The sequence below is a fragment of the Tasmannia lanceolata genome, unplaced genomic scaffold (assembly GCF_043159265.1).
Source record: "Tasmannia lanceolata isolate RefF3 unplaced genomic scaffold, GAP_Taslan_0.1 ptg000013l, whole genome shotgun sequence".
Lineage (NCBI taxonomy): Eukaryota > Viridiplantae > Streptophyta > Magnoliopsida > Canellales > Winteraceae > Tasmannia > Tasmannia lanceolata.
In genome coordinates this window covers 29,072,151-29,080,909 of record NW_027518690.1, presented here as the reverse complement: position 1 = coordinate 29,080,909, position 8,759 = coordinate 29,072,151, and positions in this window count along the sequence as shown.

Genomic DNA, 8,759 nt, shown 5'->3' with positions numbered 1-8,759 from the left:
TAAAATGATTCACCTGATGTTATAATCATGGACTATGCTGCTAATAATTTATGTCATTGAATTAATTGGAAGAAGGGTACTTCGTACCAAGAATGATTGTTGTATATAATCGGTCCCAAATGCATGCACACAGGTTGTTTGTCGAATGATTCTAAAGGAGAACATGAAGTGTTGACCTTGTTCTTTGTTCAAAGATCCCTTTAGTGTTGAGTTTTTGAGTTGTACATTCAGATAGCCTAATGATCAGTCCTTGGCCCATAAAATCAATTCTTGAAGCCCAAAATGAATGGTAGCTTAGACCTCTATTTCCTCGATTCATTTCTCCTGTAACTTAGCTACAAGGTTGGGGTCTGCAAACTTGTCTCCTTTTGGAGCTCAGATGATTATCCCTAATTTCTCTAGTTGTGTCTCGTGTACAGCGGGAAATTTGTTTGCTTATCTTAGACTCAGGGTTTGGGTCACCAAGAGGCTAAAAGGAATATGGCCAAGTAACTCAATATCCAAGGTATCTTGTCCCAACTAAAGATATTCATCAGTTGTTCTAATGTATTCATGGTTTTCTCCTTTCATGTCTTGTCCCATTGCAAACCAATTCGAGTCATTTCAAAATGGCTTCACATAGTTCACTCCTCTGGGAGTCATGTTCTGATGGTCATATTAATTCGATCAATCTTCCTTTAACAAGTTAGCATGCTTATAATGTGGCAGTTCTCATGCCTATCTTTACAAGATAATATGATGATTGGAACAGAGCATAACTCATAATAAGGCTGGTGACCATCATTTCTTATACATTTCAATTCCCTTCTTGGTTCTATGCAGTTTAATCCCATGCATGCTGGAATTATAAATCATCTTTAAATGTGAGTTGCTATCTGTTCCTGAATGTTTGAAATCAGCCTTGTACATGTATGGTCGAGTTGTTGCATGTCAAATGTTTTCGTGCTTGTCTTTTACTAGCTACTCCAGCATGCTCTGTTTGATTTCTTCATTTGTACCTCATGGCCCCTTTGCCCTGTTTGCGGCCCTCTCTATCCCCTCTCTCGGCCAATTTGGCTTCCTGCGAATATATATAATAGAATCTGGTATTTGGGATAGAAATGGGTTTACTTACATTGTGTGGATGGGTTGAAGGTCTTACGATTACCTCCAATTAATTTGCCTTCACTATATCTCACAAAATTGATTGAGGTAGAGCTGTGTTGTAGTTCCCAGAAGTATGGTTGAGCGGATCCCATTTTGCCCAGGAGGGGCCTACTTGTTTAGCAGGTTGGTTCGAAATGATGTCAGTCCAACTATGTATTGGCCAGTACATGGTCAAGCTTTTGTAGTCCCTTCTCTTCTATCCGTCCTGTAAAAGTCTTTAGGAGAACCATAGTGATGTCTTAGGCGATCTTTTGGACATTAAGGTATAATTTCCACCAGGAAGTCATTTCTTTCATGTTACTGTAGATTTTATGCTTTTGCTTGGCCCCCATATATCAAAAAAATTGTAATGCTTTGGGTAAGATATAGGTCAAAGTGAAAATGGAGTATCTTTATCTTCTCTTCTATTCTCATCGATATTAAGTTTTGGTTCCGTTCTTCCGGACTTTTGTTTGGTTTTCAAAGCTTTTGTAGTCCCTTTCCTAGATGTGATGGGTTAGGAGTAGATGTGGTGAGTTAGGATTTGGATGTTTATTTTCATTTGCCCATCCCCGGGTCGTGAATGCTTAGATAGACATTTTCTCGGGGATACTCGTTCCCATTTCATCTTATTTTCTCCCAAAACTCTTCAAACTTAATAATAAATGGCATAAGAGACCAAGTGCTCGCACTTGGGCGAATTGGGGGTGTTCTTCGGATCTTCCTCATTCGTCACCAGGCACGGACTTTTCTATCTCTGGTTATCCGTTGCGACAGAGTATTGTATGGGATCCAGGGCCTACTTCCTTGGATGACGACTCTTTCTTTGCTTCAGGTACCTCTTAGTTTCGAGGCTTTTGTCTCTGAATCAAGAGGTATCTCATTTATATCGTCACCCATGCTGTGAGTGGCATCATTTCGAGAGTTCCTTGGTAGAGCTCTCCTTCACATTGTGGAGATCTTAGAGGATTGACGTGGGATCTCGTATCCCTCGTTCATCGTCCTCGGGATCGGGGTCCACACCTAGCCTTATTCCTAGTGATTATTTCATTTTCATCCATTTTGTTTCTATATACCCATCTTGTGCTAATGATTGGGTGATCACTAGGCCTAGGCACTAACTTCCACACCTTATTTCTTTTGAATTGGCTCAGCTCTTCTTGCATAACTATCAACCAATATTCATCCTTTTCGGCTTCTTTGATGGACTGAGGCTCCAATTCGAATAGGAATGCCAAATTATTACTCACACTTCTATAGTATGATCTAGTTCTCACTGACGATGTGGCATCACCTAATATTCGGGACTCCGGATGATCTACAATTATTCTCCTCTCTCTAGGTAATGAATTGTCCTCTACACTTTCAACTTCCACAATAGGTAATGAATCACTTGTAGACTCTTGGGGAGGAACATTTATCTTAGGCAAAGGGTTTTCAATGTGTTCATCCTCATCATATGGCACGTCTTGAAGTGTTGGCTCTCTCTCTCTCTCTTGAAATGTAACATGCTCTGGGACCCGATCCCACAGAGGGGTGGGGCGCGAGCCGCCACGCTCTCTCTTGGTCTCTCGTACCCACGCGATTGGCGTGTGCATTTTTATTATTGATTTTAATTCATCTTTTATGTGAACTTGGGATCACTAAGGCAATCCGAATTCCACACAAAAGAGACTGACAGAGTCGCCACCTAGATGTGGGATCTAGGACCCATAATTAACCAGAAATCTAGACTCGTTACCTGGTTACAAGAATGGAAGGTATGGGGAGTTATCCACCACATGCACCATTCCTGCCCGATAATCGGTCTTCAATTCCGAAAGTTAACTCTTTTAAATTTATTTTAAATGGCTCATTCAACTCTTTGTTAATGTGTGAACTATGTGACATGCATCCTATGATCTAATTTCAATATAGATCCTAAATGTGTATCTTGATTTCTTAATTTGTTTGAATTCAATCTAAGTGAATGTTCTCCTAAATTTCTAATTTCATGGAAAATCCTAAGTGATTTAATTAAGAATTTATAAGAAAATTAATATACAAAACCCCACAATTTGTTGTGGAGCCGACTCATGATTGGTATGTCATCAAGCATCCAAGCTGCCTACGTACCCAAGCCTCACTAGGATCAGAGTCGACGTAGTTCGGTGCACCTAAGCTAAGCTACTTATGCCTAACTCAACTAAGACACCGATCTAGACTGGATTGACTGTTTCAACAGTTTTAAGAGAAGTTATTTAATTCAAGTTGAAGATTTTATTATCCTAGGATTTCATCTAAGATGTTATATGATTCTTATCTAAATGCAAGTTGTTCCTTAGACTAATGCAGGTTAGCCTACATCCTAGTTTACTAGGCTTGTCCTAGGAAAAGATTGGGTGACTAGTGTAACTAGACCTAGGGCACGGTTGCTATCCATAGCAAGCGTCCGTGATGAGGCTGGACTCCTAACTCTAGGACTCCCTAAAACCTAGGACACGACCTGACACTAGTGTTCCTAAATTGGGCTCTAATGGTTCTTATGACGGAAACCATAATCCAATGGTTCCGAAAGACACGAGACACATCGACTCAAGTTCTTGAGGTTAATTAATTTCAGATTTCAAAGATTTTATGTTTCTGGACATTTAAGGATTACCAATAGCTCTAGGGTTCACCAATTTCTGCCTAGAATAACATCCAAGGAAGGGAATCGTGTGCTCTTTCCTTGTGCAATTTAATACTTAGGTTATAGCATCTTATTGCCTGGCATATCTCAGGATTTCCGTGGACAGTAACCTCGGAGCCAACAATATGCTATAGCTTAAATATTTAAATTGTCAAAGATTGGTTGCAATTGGGATATGATTATGGACACACTGGCCATTTTTCCAGGAAAATCTAAAGATCCTAAGATTTCTGTTTCAATGGATTAAGGAGTTAATATGTGACAGAGATTTAAGGTTCTTTAGAAATTTTAAGATGTTTTTCAATTAATTACAATTTTTTAATGGATTTTATCAATTTTAAACCATATGAGTGATTTTAGAAGTGAAACTGTTGCAAACGAATTCGAAATAAGTTGAAACTTATACAGCAACAAGACATGATGGGATGTAGCTTATTAAAAGAGTTTTGTACATTTTTATATTAAGCTCATATTTAAGTTTGATTTAACAATAATAAGACCAGATTGCAAAAATAACACAGAAACTACTAGAAATAGAAATCTAAATTCATTTAAATTTCTACAGTAGAAAGATATAAGTAAACATAGCATGTTGTGAGATTTGCATGAATTTTAAAGAGTATTTACTACCAATGTCGGATTTTTCAATTTTAAGACCAGATTATGAATTAAGACTACATCCCTTAGGAGAAAAGATCTAAATCAATTGAAAATTTTACAGCAGCAAGAAATATAAAATATAAGACTACTGTAAAAAATTTGAGAATTTTAATTGTGATCTAATGTTAGTAAAAATTCTCACAAAATCTAATAATTTTCAAAGAAAGCATTAAATAATATACCAAAAAAAATCCAAAAATTGTCAAAAATTCATGGTAGAATGTATTAGTACCATATTATTTTCTCACGAAATTTCATTATTTTTTGGAATCTGTTTAGTATATATTTTATTTTTCTTCGTCGAAAAGATATTTTTGAAGAGTTTTCTATTTTTAAAACACGATTTTCGAGAAAATTACGACTCCGGAAAACGTCCTTTAATCTTGTTCTGATATGATGAACACAAAAAAAATTTAAAATTCCAAAAAATAGATTAGTCAGCCATTATTTTAAATTTTGTAATTACTCAGCCATTATTTTAAATAAAATACCACTCTTCACTCAAATTTTTGAAAACCTTTGATCCAATGTCCGATCTGATCCGATAGTTATTTTAGTCTATTTAAGTAGATCATTGTATTAAATTTTCGGACGAAACGGAATTGAAACACCCATGCAGATCATGAATTTAAGCACACACATTTAATATTGAATTAAAATCATTTAAATGCTTAAAAATCATGTAAAAATCTAAAAAAATACCAAATAATTTTGGAAAAATTCGAGAACAGTGTACCTACCTATGGTGGAGATCTCGCTGAATCCGAGAGCCGAAAAATCTTAAAATCCCGCCGACACTGTGATCCGCTTCCGCTTTCTTTCTCTCTCTCTTTCTTCCTTTTAAAAAAAAAAGAAAAGAAAAGAAACTACTATGAAGATGGACAGGGAGATAGGGAGAGGGAATGTGGGAATAAGAGAGTGGTAGAGAGAGGCCGAGAGAGAGTGGGGAAGGATGAATGTGGAAAGACAAGAGAGGTAAAGAGGATGAGAGTGGACGAGAGGGTGAATGTGAGAGAGAAGAAAAGAGAGATGGAGGGAGAGACAAAAAGTGACAAAATGAGAGTGAGAAAATGGAGTGAGAGAGAGAGAGAGAGAGAAACACTCTGTTTTTTTTCTTTACTTTTTTTTTTCTCGTGTGAGCTGCTGTTAATGGGAGTTTAGAGGGAGGGATAGAGTTGAGGAGAAGATACGTAGGGGAGAAGAATATGGGCTGTGGGGGTTTTGTTTCTTTTGAGATGAAGAACCTGCTACTCCAACAGAGGAGGTGAGACAATCTATGGTTGAGCGAGAAAACGAGAGAGAGAGCGAGAAAGATGGCTATGCGAGATGAGAGTGAGAAACAAAAGGATAGAGAGGTAGAGAGTGAGAAACAGAGACCGAGTAATAGAGATGGCTGGTGATATATATAAAAAAAACACGATACTCTGTTTTTCTTGCTCTCTTTTTTTTTTGTTTTGAAATACAGGTTTTGGGCTTCTGCTTTGAGAGATGGGGACTTAGGATTGTAGGGATATCTCCAAGAGATCAAGAGACGAGAGGGTTATTGCAATATATCCAAGAGGTGCAGATTCGGGAGAGCTTGATCCCACCCGAAGTTAAAAAAACCGATTACCCTGTTTCTCTCCTCCTTCTCGTTTTTTTTTCTAGGTTGCAGAGAGTTTTTTCTCTTTTTTCTTTAATGGTCTATCTTCTCTTGCCTTAAGGCCGATACTCCCATTTCCTCTTTTTGAGAAAGTTTCCTTCTCTCATCTATCCTTTTTTTGCCACCTCTTTTGATTACCCCTAAAATACTACCCACCACTAGCTGCCCATACGACATCCTTCCTATATTGAATTTCGGTGATACCCTCCACAAAGAAAGTTTCTTTCCTTGCTGCTGCTCATGCTAGCAATGCAATATTGCTTTTTGGGTAATCTTTACTAACCAAGGGATTCTTCTTTCCCACGATAGAAAATTTCTATTTATGATCCAACCCAAGCAGTTCACTCTTCATTGGATCCATTCTTAAATAAGGCCCACACATGGTGGCCCATTTTAGGACGAAAAAATGCACAATAAGCAAGGCCCACACATGGTGGTCGAATTTGGGATAGAGCCCATTTGGAATGAACCAAGCGGTTCAATTAATGGGCGGCAATGCGAATGGGTTGGGCCCACAAATCATTTTTCATGAGATGACTTGAGTCATTCAATTAATGGACCTCAATATAAATTCGCTGTGCTTCTTGAATCGTTTTCAAGGGTTATTTGAATAGCTCAAAACTCATTTTTCATTAAAACAATATGCGGGCCCCCTTGTTTGATCCAAATCTAAACAAATGCTCAATGCGGCCCCCCCAAACGGGTCCAAACTCTCTCGGCTTTAATTCTTGCGAACAACCCCTCTCAACAATTATTAGGACGACGCAAAACATGACAGAAGTAACCGAAAAGATCGAGAAAACATAGGGGACGGACACCGAAATGGAGAATACTGACAAACTGACAGCGAAACACTAACTTCTTTGTTGATTAAAGCGAATCAAAATGGGGGTGTCTACACATGCATAGATTCTTCTACAATTAAGGTTCTTTTATTAAACACTCTATATGCTTTGCTATGTGTAGAATACCCTAAGAATATGCCATCATCCGATTTCTTATTAAATATTATACTAAATGTCTTTGATATTCAGGATATAGCATCTACAACCAAACACCTTAAAGTAGCTTGTATTGGGTTTCAAGTTTTTCCAAAGTTTATGAGGTGTTTTCTTTTAAATTGGCCTCATATACACCCTATTTATGATATAGCAAGCGGTACTAACCGCCTCTGCCCAAAAATATCTAGGGAGATTATTCTCATGCAACATTGTTCTAGCCATTTCTTGGAGGGTTCGGTTCTTTCTTTCTACAACCCCATTTTGTTGAGATGTCCTAAGTGCCGAGAAGTTGTGTTTTATGCCATGATCATTACAATAAGTGTTAAAATGCTTGTTTTCAAATTTCGTTACATGGTCACTTCTAATGTAAGATACGGCTATACCCATTTCATTTTGAACTTGATTACACAACTTAGAAAAATTTTCATAAGTTTCATCTTTATGTGTTAAAAATATGACCCATGTAAATCGTGAATAGTCATCTACAACAACAAGCACATATCTCTTTCCACCTAAGCTACTTGTCTTCATTGATCCAAAAATATCCATATGAAGTAGTTTGAAGGGATAAGTGGTAGAGATCATGTTTATAGAGGCAAATGAACTTTTTAATTGTTTGTCTAATTGACAAGTTCTACAAATGTGATCTTTGATGTAGTTAAGATTAGGCAAACCTCTAACTATGTCTTTTGAGGAGAGGGTTGAAATGAGTTCCATTATGGCATGACCTAACCTCCTATGCCATAACTAAGAATCTTCACTAATGGCATTGAGACACGTTACATTTTGGAGTCTAAGATCATCTAGTCCAATTGTGTAAATGTTATTATCTCTAGAACCTATGAATTGCACCTTTCCATCTACCTTATTTTTAACAATTCATTTGTCAGGGTTGAAGACTACTTCAAGCCCATTATCAGATAGTTGACTAATGCTAATAAGATTATGAGATAAACTATCAACATAAAGTACATCATGAGTGGGAGAGGTAGAGTTACCTATGGTGCCTTCTCCTTTAACCTTTCCCTTCTTGTCATCTCCAAAGGTAACTTCTCCACCATCCTTGAGTGAAAGTGATGCAAATTGAGTGAGGTCTCCGGTCATTCTTTGAATGTTAACAAGTCAATCCAGTTTTAGTGAATCATTCTCAAACCTTTCAAATAGTTTCTTTAAATCATCTTATTTGTGAGATAATTCACTATTTTCATAATTTAGTTTGTTGTTTTCAATGGATAGCTCTTATCTACTTTCATTCAAACTCTTGATGGTAGCATTCAAATCATGAATTTCAAGTTTAAATTTCTCGTTTTCTTCTTTTAGAAAATCATGATCTTTCTTTAACCAACCAAATTCTTTTGTTAAAATAGAAAGAGAATTTTTAAGAGATGCATTTTTATCAAATTCAATTTCTAGTTGATCATGTGCACTTTGTAAAGAATCAAGAACTTCTTTTAAAGTAAGAACATCATTTAAAGTACTCACCCCTTGATTGTCACTTGTTGAAACTATGAAGCACACCTTCCTTGCGATCATGCAATCTTCTCCATCATCCGGCTCATATTCGCTTCATTATCTTCATCCCATGTGACGGTCATTCATTTCTTGCCTTCTCTCCTCTTGAATCGATTGTTTCGAGTAGGCTCATTATTGAATGGGCAAT